This window comes from Equus quagga, chromosome 17 (genome assembly GCF_021613505.1).
Source record: "Equus quagga isolate Etosha38 chromosome 17, UCLA_HA_Equagga_1.0, whole genome shotgun sequence".
NCBI classification, from domain to species: Eukaryota; Metazoa; Chordata; class Mammalia; order Perissodactyla; family Equidae; genus Equus; species Equus quagga.
This window is the reverse complement of record NC_060283.1, coordinates 1,874,577-1,891,713: the sequence shown is the minus strand read 5'-3', so window position 1 is coordinate 1,891,713 and position 17,137 is coordinate 1,874,577. Positions and strand designations below refer to the sequence as shown.

Below are 17,137 nucleotides of genomic sequence, written 5' to 3'. Positions count from 1 at the left end.
GCGAGTGAAAAATTAAAAAAACCTCAGATCTCAGGGTCTATTCGTTACTGTAACATGGTGTAGTTTTGAAGTGTGGCGCCTGGACCAGCCGTGTCACCTGAATGTGGGAGAAATCAAAATCCCCAGGCCCCACTCCTGACCTCCTGACAAAGAAGTGCTGGGGTGGGGCTGGCAATGGTGTTCTAACGAGCCCTCCAGGGAGACTGAGGTCCCCTCTGACGAATAAGGAGTTGAGTGAAATACACACAGGGCGAACTGGAAGGCTCAGAAGTGGTGGGAGGTCCCAAGATCAACGAGATCCAAGAGGTGGCAATGGGCTCACTCACGGCAGCAGAGGTGAGGGTTGCCTGAGATGGGAGGTCAGCTGGTGTTGGGTGGGTTGTCCCCCCAGGCACGGATACAGGGATTGGGCTGGAGAAGATGACCCTGAGCTGGTCACATCCAGATCCTGCACACCCAGCTCCAAGGACAGAGACGCAGTCCCTTGGAACCAGCTCCCATGCTGACGTCACACTCTTGGAACAATTCCAAGGACGCAGTGTATCAGTCAGGGTTCTCCAGAGAAACAGAACCAATGGGATGTGTATATACATAGAAAGAGACTTGTTATAAAGAATTGGCTCATGCGACTACAGAGGCCGACAAGTCCTGAGATCTGCAGCCAGCAGGCTGGAGACCCAGGAAAGTGGGTGCTGTAGTTCCAGTCTGATTCTGAGGGCTTGACACCCCGGAGAGCCGACCATATACATGAGTGTCAGTCCCAAAGCCCACATGCTTGAGACCCAACAAGGGCTAACATTTCAGTCCACTGAAGGCAGGGAAAGGCCCATGTTGCCACTCATAGTCAGGCAGGAGGGATTCCCTCTTACTCAGCCTTTTGTGTGATTCAGATCTTCGACTGGTTGCATGAGGCCCACCCACATTAGGGAGGGCAATCTGCTTTACTCAGTCCACCCATTCAAATGCTAATGTCATCCAGAAACACCTTCCCAGACACGCCCAGAATCATGTTTGGTCAAATGTCGGGGGCTCTCACAGGGCTGGTCCCTCCTGAGGCCTCTCTCCTTGGTGTGTAGACGCCGTCTCCTCCCTGTGTCCTCACAGGGTCGTCCCTCTGTGTGTGTCTGTGTCCTCATCTCCTCTTCTTAGAAGGACCCCAGTCAGATGGGATCAGGGCCCACCCTAGTGACATCATTTTACCTTAGTCACCTCCCTAAAGACCTGTGATGAGGAACTAGCCACTCTGAATGGCTGCCCGGCACTTCCCAGCATGACGGCTCCGCTCGCACCGAGCCTGGACGTTCAGAGAAGGACCAAGCGCAGGAGGCCCGCCTCGAGCTCCCTCTGCTTCTCCCAGGACACCTTTTAAAACGACTGCTCAGAGTGGAGCCCGAGAAAAGTGAGTGCTCTCTGCCCCAACCACCCTGCACATAACAGGTGCCCACCACCCTGCTATCCGTCTCCTGTGGGCTCGGGACCTGGACAGAGGACTGCCCTTCCCCCATCTCCCTGCCCCCCAGCACCTGGATCTATGGTGATAAACCTGTGACCCCACTTCCTTTGTGTGATGGTCCTGAAATGGCGCCTTGCGTCAAAATGACCCTGGGGTTTTCACTTCCCCAGCCAAGTGGGAGCTGGGACGCCCAGGGAGCCACCTGCTAGCCCCGTGTGGGTGGCTTGTGCCCCCTCATTCAGCAGGTCATCATCTGCAGATTCTTAATTCACTACACCAGCTATAGTGCCCCCCACACAAGACCCGATCTCCAAATACAGCCACATGGGAGGTTGGGGCTTCAACATACGCGTTTTGGGGGGACTACTCAGTCTATAACACTAAAGGAGGTAAAAATGCCAGAACTCAGGAAAGCGGGAATGCCAGATTGGATACGAGCTCGGAAGACCAGTGTATTCGTTTCTTCTCACTGCCGTAAACATGTGCAAATTCCTGAAAACTTGGTGGCTTAAAACGGTTTTGTGGTTTCTCACAGTCTGGAGGCCAGAAAATGAAACTGAAATCAAGATGCCTTAGGGCCCTGTTCCCTCCAAAAAGTCTAAGGGAGCGTCCTTTTCCTGGGCTTTTCCAGCTTCTAGAATGGCATTCCGTGGCTCATGGCCTCTTCCTCTGTCTTCAAAGCCAGCCTCCTGGCATCTTCCAATCTCCCTCTGCTTCCATCCTCGCATCACCTTCTTCTGCCAAATCTCCCTCTGCCTCCCTTATGGGCCCTGGTGATGACATCGGGCCCACCCGGAGAAACAGGCTAAATTTCCTCATTTCAGAACGCTTCATCGCATCTGCAAAGGGATTAGAACCTGGATATCTCTGGGGTCCTTATTTAGCCGATCACAGCCAGAAACCCCACCAGCGGGTTGTGCTCTGTGGGAGGCCCTAAAAGAAACTTCATTTACCAATGTAACAGGAGTGTTCGGGTGAGGAGAGCACCAGCATCAGCGAGAAGGCGAGTGGAGGCCGACCACTGTGGGCCAGGCCGATGGCAGGGATGCTCTTTCAGAATGTACTCCCAGAGCACCTGGGACAATGGGACCCAAAACAGCAGAGGCCAGGAGCAGCACCCAAACATCAGAAGCAAGGAGGGTGCATTATCAGAGGCCCAGCAGGGTGGTCTCGGAGCCAGGGGCTCAGTGACCGGCAGAGAGCTGAGAGACCATCAGTAAAACATGGCATTCCTAGGTGAGACCCATGGGCAGCCAGCAAGGATACTGCACCATCTCTATGATCAAAAGAAATTAACAAGGTCTGCTCAGGAGGCTGAGAACGGCCAGCCTATTACAGGCTGAACTGTGTCCCCCAAATTCATATGTTTGTCTTGACCCCCAGCACCTCAGATGTGACCGTATTTGGAGATGGGGTCTTTAAAGAGGTGATTAAGGTAAAATGAGGTCACTAGGGTGGGCCCTAATCCAGTGTAACTAGCGTCCTTATACGAAGAGGATATGAGGACACAGACACACACAAAGGGACGACCATGTGAGGACACAGGGAAGAGACGGCGTCTACACGCCAAGGAGAGAGGCCTCAGCGGGAACCAGGCCCACCCACACCTGGATCTCAGATGGCCAGCCTCCAGGACTGGGAGACAAAACATTTTTCCAGTATGAGCCATCTTTGTGTAGTGTTTGTCACGGCAGCCCGAGGCATGGTCCCCTGCCTGAGCTAGTTTTCAGACCCGTAACCACTGACCAAAGGAGGAGTCAGGTCCCCTTAGGAAGGACCCTGAGATGCCATGGTGCATGGATGTGGTAGACCCCAGCGGCCCTGCCCCACCCCCAAAGCCATCACCACGACTGGAGATGTAATTCAGAACCACATGGTGGGGAAAGGAGAGCACGCAGGCACTTCGAGGCTGCTGGACCTGGGCGCCAAGCTGGCACTGACAGCCAGGGATGGAAGCACCAGTGTGGCCCTGTCAGAGGAGGGCGTATGGAGGCCATGGAGGCTTGGTGGCTCACACTGAACCAGGCCACTACTGGGTCCCTGGACCACTGCTTATTCCCCCCAGACCCCAAATGTATACCCGGACCATCTTAGTGGCTGGCAGAACTCCCCCGTAGGTTGTTGGCCCAGGGGAGCAAAAACCATCACAGCAGAAGCCTCTGAAACTGCCCCTCCACCATAGCCAAGACAGGAAAACAAGAATAATACACACGCTGGGGAGGAGCAGCGAATGGTGCCCCTCCGAGAGACCACCATCGCCCCCAGTTAGTTCACCAGTCCGGCTGCGCAAAACGAGAGGAATGGCGGAGGATGCTGGCAGACCACTGCGAACTTGTGTCAACCCAACTGGGCCCTGGGGCGCCCAGACATTTGGTCAACCGTTATTCTGGGCATGTCTGTGTGGGCGTTTCTCATAGAGATTAACATTTGAAAGGACAGATAAGTAAAGAACTAGGGCCGAGGCCCGGCCCTCCCTAGTGTGGGCGAGCGTGCTCTCTGCCGAACAGCCTTCCAGCTGGAGCCAGGGTCTCCTCCTGCCTTCAGACTTGCACCAGACCTTATACCATTGGTCTCCCAGTTCTCGAGCCTTCAGACTGCTGAGCTTGGGACTTCTGGGCCTCCATAATCACACAAGCCAATTCCTTATGATAAATCCCTTTGTGTATATTATCCTATTGGCTGTGTTCCTTTGGAGGACCCTGACCAGTACATAAGTCAACCGAGCAGTCGCCCACTGGCAGCTGCTGGGCCAGCTATGACATCTTCGCTAGAGCAGAGTGACACAGCGTTGGGTACATGGTACGTGGCCACCAATCTCGCGAGTGAGCCCTATTCCACCCCCAGTAAGAAGGAGCCCTGGACATCTCTGGGGGGCCGTTATCCTGTCCTGCGCTCCTGGGGAAGAGGCACGTGGTAAACCTACGGGATTGGCCGTGAGGGGCAAGATCTTGGTACCACGTGTTTGTGTCCACCAGGAGAGGCAATAAGCAACCGACAGGTAGAATGGCCTCTGACACTGGCCTCCCAAATGCTGGCCCACTGGGCCAATGAATGGGGTAGCCTTGGGGACAGACGTGGAGCCTGTCTATGGGGCCAACAGCATGGCCTCATCCACCAAGGCTGATCCAGCTACGACTGCAGCCAAATGTCCAACCTGCCAGTCACAGGCCGCTATTGAGCCCCAGCTATGGTGCCACCCTTGAGGGGGGCGTTCAGGTAAACCACTCACTTTGGAGACTTCCCACTGCAAGGGGCAGCTTTGCATCCTCAGTGGAACTGACACACACACCAGGCTGATCATCCCCGACCACAGGATCTCAGCCCACCCCACTCTATGAGGACTTATAAAGTGTTTGACCCACCAACACGGGATGTGCACGGCATCACCCTGGACCAAGGGACCCACTTTATGATTTGACAGGAGGTGTGGCAGTGGGTCTGTGGCCATGCAGTTCCCAGCAGAGACCACAGCACTCAGAGGCCATCAGCCCCCCCAGAGCATGGGAGCTGCCTTTGGAAAGCTCAGCTGAGGCCACCGCTGGGCTGACACCATTTGAGAATGGGGCATCACGTTGCAGGATGCAGCGTTCACTCTAAACCAACAAGCACCATGTGGTGTACCATCCCCATTGAGTCTTGGAATGAGGGATAGAGCGGGGGTGGCCTCACTCACCATCACTCCTGATATCGAATCTCTTAATCTCAAGTTTGTGTGCCCGATGCACAGGAAACCAGTCATTGAGACGCAGTGCTTGGAGATGCGGAAAGGTTTATTTGAATTGGCCAAAATGAGAAGGCAGGAGGATAGGTCCTCCCAAATCCACCTTAACGAGAGAAGAAAGCAGGGGGTTTTATAGAGCTAAGGGGCTTGGGAAGAGGCATTGAAGAGAAACAAAGGGGTAATCTGTGTTTCTTTCACTCCAGACAAGCCCTTGGGCAACCTGACTTCTGGGGATGAAGGGCAGCTGGGGGCTAGTTATCCCTGATCTGTAACTTAGCCTCATTGAATATTTACAGTAACCCTCAGGTACCCGGCTTCACTCCCAGTGACCCACGTGGGACTTGCGCTTGCTGCCTCTCCACTAGGCTGTGTGGGTCAGAGGAGGACCATTCCACCAGTGGACACGGCAGGAGTCCCGCTGACCTTTAGGCCACAGCTCCTGCTTTGTCACTTTGGGTTCTTTGTCCCCAGGGACCCAGAGGCAGGACAAGGAGTCCCCAGACTGTCAGGGAGACTGAGAGTGACCATGAGGAAGTAGGACTGCTGATCCACAATGGGGCCTGGGGGGCCCAGCGGGGTCTCTTGGTATCTCCCTGCCCATTTTACTGGAGAGTGGGCCAGTGCAGCAGCCACAGCCTGAGACAGGAATGCTGACTAGAGGGTCATTCCCCCAGCAGGCGATGCTCACACAGTGTCCCTCCCTAGGAAATGCCCCCGCCAAGGGGAGCTGCCCCACCTGAGGTTTTGCCCCCTCCCTGCCGGCAGCCTGGACCCAACGAATGACCAGAAGATGAAGCAAAAAGGCTGGTTCCTCTGCCTCAATTCAGGACATCTCTCAAGGGCCAGAGATGCCCTGAGGTACCATGCGAAGCCTTCGTCCTCGGGAGCCCGTCAAAGCTCGACATCCGCCTCTGCCCGCCCTGCTTCCGGGGCTCTCTCACACGCTTGCTCCGAGTCCTCCCCACGAAACCTCTGGCCTGACCTCTCTGTCTCAGAGTGTCTTTCTCAGGAAACCCAACCGCAGACTCTTTCCAGACAATGAATCCTCAGGAGGTGTCCAGGCCTCTAGCTTGGTTGACACCACTCCACCCCGGGACCTGAGGGTATTGCTCGTCCCCCAGGCCTGGCGTTTCGTGGTGGGCACTGGCACGCCCACACTGGCTGTTAAAATGCTAAGCCACTTCCATACAGACTCATAAGCAGCCCCTGCCTCGAGCCTCCAGGTGTCCCCACGAGGCCACCCCAGCCAATCCCCCAGGATCCATCCAGGGCACCACAGACGACTCCTGGAAGGACACTCAGCACTGTGGCCAGGCCCTTCTGATGGGTCAGCACCCCGCAGTGTCACCTGTTAAACATCTCATCTCACCTGTGTGAGTCCGCTCGGACGGCCGTAACAAGGCACTGCGGACGGGGCGCAGACAATAGCAGTTTACTTCTCGCAGTCCTGGAGGCTGGATGTCCAAGAGGGAGCTGTCAGCAGAGTTGGTTCCTCGCGGGGCTGTGAGGGAGAATCTGGTCCAGGGAATTTTGGGGGCTCCTTGGCTTGTAGAGGCATCACCCCAATCTCTGCCTCCATCTTCACATGACGTTCTCCTTGAGTCATTCTCTAGTCTCCCTCCGCCTTTCTCTTATAAGAGCACTTGTCATTGGATTTAGGGTCCACTCTGAATGCAGGGTGACCTCATGTTGAGACCTGTAACGTCTGCGAGGATCCTATCTCCAAACATGGTCACTTTCTGAGGTACTGAGGGTTGGGACTTCAACCCTGTGAATTTTGGAGAGACACAATTCAACCCATAACATCATCCCGCCATCGTGGAATCAGACCAGTAGGTGTGATCCGGGGATCCGCCTGAAGGGTGAAGTGGGCAGACAGACACCCAGTGGCTTGAGTCGACGGCTCCGGGAAGGGCAGCAGCACGAAGAGCTATAGGTGCTCCGTCAGCCACGCAGGCATGGGCATCCCCCACAGGCCCTGGTCAGGGGCTCCATCCACAGCCTCTGGCGGAGTGGGGCTGACGCCCTTCCTTATGCGTAGATGTCCATGTTTTGTCCCTCATGACCTTGGACCCTGGGTCCCCGCAGAGGTCAGGGTCTGGCCAGCTGCCTGACACGGTTGAGGGTGAAAGCCATCAGGACCGAGAGCCGTTGAATGCCCTGTCTCCGGAATTCAAGTAGGAAGCATGGGGAAAGTTCGACAGTTAGTAGCAAAAGAATTGGAGACACATTAAGCTGGGCACGAGATCCACATGGACACCCGTGGCCGAGCGCTGTACTCCCCCAGCAAGTGGGAAGAGGGCAGCCGCATCCTGGGCTTCTCGTGTCCCAGGGAGGCCCGGCTGGATGTCCCACTGTCCTGGGGGCTGCATGCTCCCTGCCCTGTGCTCGTTCGTGACTGGAGGATTGTTCCTGTGACCACGTGGTCCTCACAACTCCCTCGTCAGCAAAATCAGGTTCCCTACTGGTTTGCAGAAAGCATTTTGGAGCTATTAAAGCAAACAGCAGAAGGAGTCAGGCCACCCAGGGGCGGAGGGTTCTTCCCGGGCATCAGAGGGGACAATGTAAACCTCCAAGTAAGGCTCCATGTTGCCCCAGAGCCTGTGCAGGGCACAGGGAGGGGCAGGGGCACGCCCCCCTGCCTTGGGAGGGGACGCTGAGGGGCTGACAGAACCTGGGGTCAGGAGGGGTTCATGAAGGGCAGCAGGAATGAGGGAGCTCTGATCTGGACAGACAGATGCTGCAAGCCCGCGGCTCTGCTCGGGCCCCATGGAGCCCTCTCCACCCACCACACATCTGCGCGCTTCACGGACAGAGGGTGGGGATAGAAGGTAACACCGGAGTCTGGAGTTAGAGGCTGAGATAGAGAAGACCCCAGGGCCCAAAGGGGTTGGGACCCCTTGCCCCACCACCCATCACACCCGAGCTCTGGGTCAGCTGGGCCTCCCGCTCTGCCTGCCCAGGATACAAGGCTCCAAGGCCGCACAGGAAGGCTGGCCTGAGGCTGGCCCGGCGCCCTGGGCTCAGCTTCCACAGGGCCCACGCACTCCACAGGACACTCGCGGCCAATGGGACGGGTCGCTGCCATTTAGGAGAGGCAGGGGCTGTGCTTAGCCAGGGCCCTCTGCTCTAACGGGGACGCACAGCAGCACCCGGCCCCAGTGGGTGACGGGATCTGACCCCAGAGTGTCCCAAAGGAGAGGGCCGTGGGAGCTGCTGCCCTGCAGCTGATCGAGCCAGACCCACGTGCCCGACAAGGTCCAAGGTCGGCTGGGGGGCCTCCAAGGCAGACCCCACCCCTCCAGGAAGCCTGGCTCACCCACCCCAGGACTCTGGGAAGGAAGCAGGCTGGAGCCAGGACCCATCCTGGACCCCGTATACGCTCCCTGCCCACCCCCGAGACCTGGCCTGCCCGGCTATCCCATCCCCCTGGGCAGGCCTGGCCACCTGAGCCTGTGTTTGAGGTCGAAGGTTGCTTGGCTGCACCCAGATTCAGGGCTCAGCCCAGGTCCAGTGCCCTCAGGTTGGGCACCCAGTGGGAAGTGCCCGCACTGGATCTGCCACGTCCCCTGCCACCCTCTGCCCTTGCTGGTAGGGGTGGGGAGAGAGTGAGGCCTGAATGATGGGGGTACAGGCAGCCGTCGCGGAGCCCCAGCGCACTTCGGGGACGGGGACGAGCAGAGGGGAGGTCGAACCTCAGCGTTCTCTCCGCTGAGGCCCTTTCCTACCCTCCTGGCAGACTCAGGCCCTCTACTTGGGGGGACTCCTTCTCCACCCTCCCCTGCGCCGGTGCCCCCACCTCAGGAAATGGCCTCTCCACCCAGATACAGCCAAGCCTGGGAGCCTCCCTCAGTGCCCCCTTCCCGCCTGCCCATCACCTGGGCTGTCCCCCAAATAGCCCTGTTGTCACGCTGTGGCTCCATCTGGCCTCTCCGTCGCCCACCTGGGCCCCTGGATGACTGCCCCCTCCCCTTCCCCCCCAATCTGTCTTCAATGTCACGGCCAAAGGCATCCAAATTCCTGATGAGCATCGCGCCCTCCTCTGCAGAAGCCTGGAGCCCCACTGCCTGAAGCCCCACTGCCCATGGTCAAATCCTGGCTCCTGGGTGGAACCTTCGCGACCCCAGGGCCCGTCCCTGCTCCCCTGCGCCCTGCCCCCTCATCCGCCAAGGTGCTCCCACCTGCCATCCGCGGGCGTGGCTTTGACATTTTCTCTCCCGATTATGTAGTCATTTGGAGACCAGAGCCGGCCCTTTGGTGAAGCTGTGACAGGAGGCAGAACTGACTGCATTCATCTTCCTTAATCTTAAGAACTGAAACCACATACCACCCCCTGACCCCCACCACGGTTCAGATACTGAGGACGCCCGCCCCCACGCCACGGCCTGCAGTCTCCATTAGCAGGACCCCCCCCCTTGTCCGAAGCCTGTTCGAAGCCTTGGGCTCATGGGGACCCATCAACTCTCCAAGGAGAAGCATCCATGACAGTTAGGTCCCCGACCCCTCTTCTGGACGTTACCAGTCCCCAACAAGCTTCCCACTTTTGAAAGACCCACCTTCAACCAAACTTCCTGCTCTCAGTAGCCCCGCCTCGGCCCCCAGCTGTGTGGGCACCCCTTCTTCTCCTGTGCATGGCCCATTTCTCTTTCAGGTCTCAGCCGGGCAGCCCCCTCCCCACGAGTACGTTCCGGGACCCAAGCGTCCTCTTTGTGGCCCCAATCGTGTTGACGTAAAGAAGGCAATGTTGATAGCTGGTATCTGAGTTCGTCCAGGGGGAGAAAGACCCCTGGGAGCCTCTGGCTGAAGGCCTGGACCCTGAGGGTCCCTGGAGCTGGAATAGGGCCTGGAGGCACAGGGAAAGCACCAAGGTCCCCTCCTCCTAGGGGATGGTGACGACAGGGGGTGGGGGTGGGGGGACAGGAGGGGCCGGAGTCAGGTCAGAGCAGGTTGACAGTGGCCAAAGGCCAGGTCTGGATGGGCCGAGTAATTCTGAGAAGCAGGAGCTCTGTCATCCGTGCTGCCCCATCCCAGCTCCTGCAAACCCCACGGGTGGAGTAGGGGCAGCTCAGAGGGCCTCCCAAAGTCACTGCTCCAAAGGGCCGGAAGTCCCAGGGCATCTCAGGCAGCCCAGGTCACAGCAGGACAGACCCCCGTCCACCTCGTCCCACCCAGCCCTTCCTCAGGGAATGGGGTCCTGACTCACCGGTTTAGAGGAGAGTGGAGGCGGCCCCCGATCCCACTCCCCAGCAGGAAGCAGCCCCCAGGACTCTGCTATCACCTGGGCCAGGAAGTGCCCCCAGCCCCGCAAGTATCAGGCAAAGCTCCCTGAGAACTCTCCCTCCCAGCATGCTCAGTCCACATCACCTCCTGGGCCCTCCCCAGCTCTGGTCACTAAGCTGAGCCCTCTAATTTACAAAGAGGGAGCTCCAAGAGGTCAAGCCCCCGGTGAGCACAGCGCTGGCACAGAGCACCCTGGAGAAGCTGAGTGAGCATCCACCCGGCCCCAGACTGCACCCTGTACCCTCCGTGGGCTAACTCGTGCCTCGCAACACCCGGGCGCAGGTGCACTAACATCCCCACCTTGTCCGCGAGGAACGAGAGACTGACGTACCAACGGACAAGGACAGGCCATATGCGACAGCAGAATTCCGACCCGCACAGGAAGTCCAGGAAGGCGAGTGACAACCTCTGGAGCGATCAGCCCAGAAGTTCGAGGCACAGCCAAGACCACCAGATTCTCTTTTTCTGCCCCCAACTCAGGACCACCCAGAGAAAGCCACGAACGCCTCCCTCAAACCAATCACATGGGATGCCCACTCCCGGTTGGCCACCTCCAGCTCCCGCAGGCCCACAGCCTCCAATCAGAACACACCTGAAACCTTCCCTTTTCTTTCAGCTTTATTGAGACAGAATTCACATACCATAAAATTTACTCATTTAAAGTGTACAGTTCAGTGTTTTGTTTTTTTTTTAAGTCATTGGAAAAATCGAGAAACTGTTTTCTCCTTTTTCTTCTTTCTTTCTTTTTTTGGCGAGGAAGATTGGCCCTGAGCTAATATCTGTTGCCAATCTTCCCCTTTTTGCTTGAGGAAGATTGTCGCTGAGCTAACATCTGTGGCAATCTTCCTCCATTTTGTATGTGGGATGCTGCCACAGCATGGCCTGATGAGTGGTATATAGGTCCATGCCTGGAATCTGAACTGGCAAACCCTGTGCTGCCGAAGCAGAGCGCACAAACTTAACCACCACACCACTGGGCCGGCCCCTGTTCAGTGGTTTTTAGCATATTCACAGAGTTGTGCAATCATCGCCACTACCTAATTTAACATTTCAACACCCCAAAAAGAGACCCTGTATATACCCATTAGCAGTCGCTCCCCACACCCACCCCCCAGCCCCAGGCAACCACGAATCTACTTTTTGTCTGTGGATTTGCCTGTTCTGGACATTGCACACAATAGAATCCTACAGGACCTGTCCTTTTGTGTCCGGCTTCCTTCACCCAGCACAACGTCCTCAAGGTTCATCCGCATTGGAGCAGGTGTCAGCACGTCACTCCGTTTTGCGGCTGAATGATACTCCATGGTGTGGCTATACCACAGTTGGCTTAGCTGTCATCTGATGATGGACACTTGGGTTGTTTCTGCCCTTTAGCTGTTGTGAACAATGACACTCGTGTACACACTTCTGTATAGACATCTATTTTCATTTCTCTTGGGAATATACTTAGGAGGACTTATTGGGTCATGTGGCAACTTTATGTTTAGCATTTTGAGGAACTGCCAGACTTTTCCAAAACGGCCGCACCATTTTACATTCCCACCAGCAATGAATGAGGGCTCCGATTCCTCCACATCCTAGTCAACACTTGTTACAGCCTGTCCTTCCATGATTGCCATCCTAGTGGGTGGGAGGTGCTATCTCCTTGTGGTTTTGATTGGCACGTCCCTGACGGTTAGCGAGGCTGAGCACCTCTCCATGCGCTTTTTGACCATCTGTTTGTCTTCTTTGAAAATCTTTATCCAGATCTTTCGTCCACTGTTTAAGTTGGGTTGTTTGCTTTCCGGTTGTTGTGAAGAACTCCCTACATGTTACGGACACTACTCTCTTATCAGATACACGATTTGCAAACATTTCCTCCCATTTCATGGGTGGTCTTTCCACTTTCTTTTCTTTTTTCCAGATTTTTTTTTTTTTAAAGATTGGCACCTGAGCTAACATCTGTTGCCAATCTTTTTCTTCTCTTTCTCCTTCTTCTCTCCAAAGCCCCCCAGTACATAGTTATATATTCTAGCAGGTCCTTCTAGTTCTGCTATGTGGGACACCACCTCAGCACGGCTTGATGAGTGGTGCTAGGTCCACGCCCAGGATCCGAACCAGCAAAACCCTCGGCCACCAAAGCAGAGCACGGGAACTTAACCACTTGGCCGCAGGGCTGGCCCCTCCACTTTCTTGATGATATCCTTTGACACACAGAAGTTTAAAATTTTGACTAACTCCAACTTACCTACTTTTTTCTTACTTTGTTTGTGCTTTTGGTATCATATATAAGAAACCACGGTCTAACACAAAGTCACAAAGATTTACACTCATGTCTTTCTCTAAGAGTTTTACAGTTTTAGCTCTTACATTGAGGTCTATCACCCATTTTGAGTTAACGCTGAGTTAATTTTTGTGTACAGCGTGAGGTAGGGGCCCGGCGTCATCCTTTTGCACGTGGATACCCAGTGGTCCCAGCACAACGTGTTGAAAAGACCGTTCTTTCCCACATTGAATGGTCTTGGCATGAAACCAATCGACCATGAATGCGAGGGTTTATTTCTGGAGTCTCAGTTCCATTGCAATGATCTGTCTGCCTGTCCTCATGTCAGGACCACGCTGTATCGATCGCTGTAGCTTCGCAGTAAGTTTGAATTAGGAAGTGTGAGTCCAACAATTTTGTTCTTCTTTTTCCAAGTTGTTTTGGCTCTTCGAGATGCCTTTGCATTTCCATGTGGATTTGAGGACGAGCTTGTAAAAAGCCAGCTGGGATTCTGATAGGTATGGCATTGAAGCTGTGGGTCCATTTGGGGCATACTGACGTGGGCACAATATGAAGTCTTCTGCTCCGTGAACATCGGATATCCTTCCATTTATTAGATCTTCTTTAATTACTTGTGACGGTGTTTGGTAGTTTTCAATGTGCAAGTCTTAGATTTCTTTTGCTAAATTTATTTCTAGGGATTTTGTTCTGTTTGCTGCTATTACAAATGGGATTATGTTCTTAATTCCATTTTTGGATCGTTCATTGCTAGTGTATAGAAATAAGACTGAGTTTTGTATGTTGATCTTGGATCCTGCCAATTGCCGTACACAGTTATTAGTTGGAATAGTTTTTTTGCAGATTGATTTCTCAGGATTTTCTATACACAGCATCATGTCACCTGCAAATAGAGATGGTTTACGCCCTCCTGTCCAATCTAGGCGCCTTTCATTTCTTCTTCTTGCCGAATTGCCTTGGCCAGAACCTCCAGGACAATGCGGCATGCAAGCGGGGAGAGTGGACGTCCTCGTCTTGCTCCTGGTCTGAGGGAACTCCCATCCTTCACAATGGGTAGGGGTTAGCTAGGGGCTTTGTAACGCCCCTTATCAAATGGGGAAGTTCCACTCTGTTCCAAACGTTTCCCTCGTGACAGAGTATTGGGTTTTGTCAACTGCTTTTCCTGCATCTATTGAGATGGTCACACGACTTCTGTCCTTTATTCTATTAATATAGTGTATGACATTGGTTGTTTTTCGGATGTTAAACTCTCCCCTTTTTTTTTTTTTTTTTTAACATAAAGCTGTCCCTCTCCGGCTCTGTGAGTCTCTGCCAAACGCACGGAGGGTGGTTGGGTCCCTTGCTATAGCAGCCTCTGCATAAACAGCCTCTGTCGGTTTCATCTGGGTGGTCCTCTCTTATTTCCACAGGAAATCAAGGCAGGGGGGCGGGGTTCAGTGATTCCCCCTGGACAGGACGATAGTGTGTGTGCCCCCCAAGAGAGTGGTGAGTCACCAGTCCTGGGGCTGTGCCTGGCGGACAAGCCTCTCAGTCAAACAAGCTTAAAGGAGGCAGTGACCTCCTGCCTCAGGGCCAGGCCCTGCTCCAAGTGCTTGCGAAAATCCTTGCATTCCACCAACCCAAGAACGTGGGGAGCTGCTCTGCCACAGATGGGGAAACTGAGGAACCAGTCCGAAGCCACACAGAAGGGCAGACTCCAAGCCAAAGCCAGCTGGCCAGGAAAGGCCTGCTCTTCTCGCCCTGCTGCCTGCTACTTGCCCATCAAACCATCAGCCCCAACTGCCCTCAGGGCAAAGTGCAGGGAGGGGTCTCCCATCCCAGGCACAGCCCTGCCCCTCCTTCCCTCATTCTCCCTGCAGCCCATCTGGGTGCTCCTCCACGAGTGCTGGGGCAGCATCCAGCTGACAACAAGAGCCTTTCTCAGGACGCACCCCCGGGATGGCCCACCTGCCCCCCGATCACACTGGTACATGTCATCTCATCACTGCTAGTGACGTTTAGTGTTGTGTGTCAGCGTGACTGGCCACAGGGTGCCCAGATAAACGTTATATCTGGGGGCGTCTGGGAAGGTGTTTCCAGATGAGATGAGCTTTGGAATCACTGGATGCAGGAGAGCAGACGGCTCTCCCGCGTGCGGTGGGCCTCGTCGTCCACCAAGGGTCTGGAGGAACAAAGGTGGAGGAAGCAGGAATTCACTCCTTTTCCCGCCTCACCCCGTGTGCTGGGACATCTCAGCTCATCTTCTCCAGCCCTCAGACTGGGAACACACCATCCACTCGCCTGGGTATCCAGCTTGTAGACGGCAGATCTTGGCAGTCCTCAGGCTCCATAATTACAGGAGCCAATGCCTCATAATAAAGCTCCTTCATCTCCTCCTGGTTCTGTTTCTCTGGAGAGCCCTGACCAATACGCTGCTGGTGGGTCCCCTGTGGTCCTCACAAGGTCAAGTTGATGGGCCACTGGACAGGGCACTTCAGAAGTGGTCCCTGGGGAGAGCCCCCAGGTGCCAGGCACCTGGAGGTGGTCCTTACACCCTCGCAGCCATTTCCTAGCGAGCCCCCAGGTGCCGCTGAGAGCTGCTTCCACCGTGGAGCCAAGGCAGCCTGTTGCCGTCTGTGTTCCCACTCAATCTGGAGCACTCCTGAGGCTCCCTGGGGAAACCCTCTGGTCACTCCCACTGCAGTCAGAAGCGAACAAAGCCCCACTCTGGCTTTCACCTGCCCCCTCACCTCCACCTGCCCCCGACCTCAGCGTCCCGCCTCTTCACCATCCCTCTGCTCGCATCCCACTGCCTTCCTTTCTGTTCCTCCAACCTGCCCCTCTGTGCCTGGACTGTTCCTCCCCAGGCGCTGCAGGGCTGCCTCCTCCCTCCTAAGGGCCTGGATCCGTTGTCAACGCCTCCAAGCCCCCAGGCTGCAACAGCGCCCCCATCTGTGACTCTCTTTCAAGTATCCTGGGAGTTCCCTCCCTTCCCAGTATGGACATAAACTTTGTGGGGTAACATCCGTCACCCTCCCCAGGGCCTAAGTTATTCAAGGGAAGGGCTCCTGGCTGCCCGGCTCCCCACAGCCAGCGTCTGGAAGGGCGCCTGGCACACAGCTAAATATCTGATGCCAGCCCGAGGCAGGGGACAGAACAAGCCAGCCGGGCAGGACCTGCTTTGGAGATGGGGGACCGAGGATGCAGCGTGCTTGGTTCTGCCCTTGCCCTGGTCCCTGAGGGTGAGCTCAATATCTCCCTTTGCCCCCTTCCCAGAGGGCTCAGGGAAGACCCTTTTCTGAGGATACAGCTCACAACTTTGGCAGGAATGTCCTCATCACTGTGGATGGTGGGGAGCTGACAGGACACGAGGGCACCCTGGACATCTTGACCAGGTTCCTCACGCCGGAGGTCTGCTCTGCCTCCTTTGCAACCAAAATGCATCCTGGCAGACCCCCCAAGTGAAGACTTATGTTATTTTGATTATAGTGTCACTTTCACGTGCACAAACACAACACTGGGTATCGACGTGTGCTTGTGGCTCTTACACAAGCATGAAGCCAAAACAAACTTTAAAATTAATCACCAAGCAAACTACGAAACTATTAGAGCAGAGATGAATGCGATCAGGCGTCTGTCTAAAGTGGCAGCCACTGGCCACCACGGCTACTCACATTTAAACTACAATGAACGATGACGACAAAAAACTCCCTTCCTCACTCGTGGCAGCGGCTGTGTTTCAAGCGGTCAGTGGTCATTTGTGCTAGAGTTCCTGCAGACACAGAAGGTTTCCAGCTCTTCACCTGCACGACACCTGGCCACAGACTTGCTCTGTCACCTGTGGAGAGGACACCCCTCACTTGATATGTCACCCCTCCACTTCCTCATCGCCCAGGCAGTGAGGGCATTGGGGCCCGGCCCCCACACCTTCGGGAAGACAGCAGGAGTGTGGGGCTGGCCTCCCTGTGCTACCGGCACCACCACGGTGTGCATGAAATACACAATATTTGGAGGTTCTCATGCAAGAGGGCCGTCTAGACACAACACTGGTCTAGGGGACACCCTCTCAGTGCCCCTTCCAAACACAGACTCCTCTAACGGCGGTCAGCAACTCCACCTGTCCACGGGACAAGGGCTTGGCTGTCTAGAATTTCGCTGTAGGATTTTCAGGCCAGACCCCCTGACTCTCGGGCCTCACCCAGGTTCCCGTCCCAGGGAGGGGTGTGAACAAAGCGCCGGCTGGCTACTTTGGCATCACCATCGCGAGAGCATCATCTCCTCCAGGGAGCCTTCTCGGATATCCAAGGAGCCTGAGGGAGGGGAGAAGGAGAGAGGAAGGGGCTCTTCCCTGGGCAGCCCCCCCAGGCTGCGCCCCGCACAGAGCGTCCGGATCCCGCGGTCCTGGCTGCACCAGGGTCCTCAAAGTGTGCGCGCGGCAAGGGGA

General features: G+C 55.6%; 1 long non-coding RNA gene across 1 annotated transcript; it reads right to left on the bottom strand.

Annotated features, from left to right (window-relative positions):
• Positions 1-13,731: 13,731 nt before the first annotated feature.
• On the bottom strand, positions 13,732-17,134 carry LOC124228689 (uncharacterized). Its single transcript, XR_006885762.1, has 2 exons — positions 16,892-17,134; positions 13,732-16,531 (listed from the first exon to the last, which is right to left on the bottom strand). It is a non-coding gene; the product is annotated as an uncharacterized LOC124228689 (long non-coding RNA).
• Between the last annotated feature and the right edge of the window lie 3 nt (positions 17,135-17,137).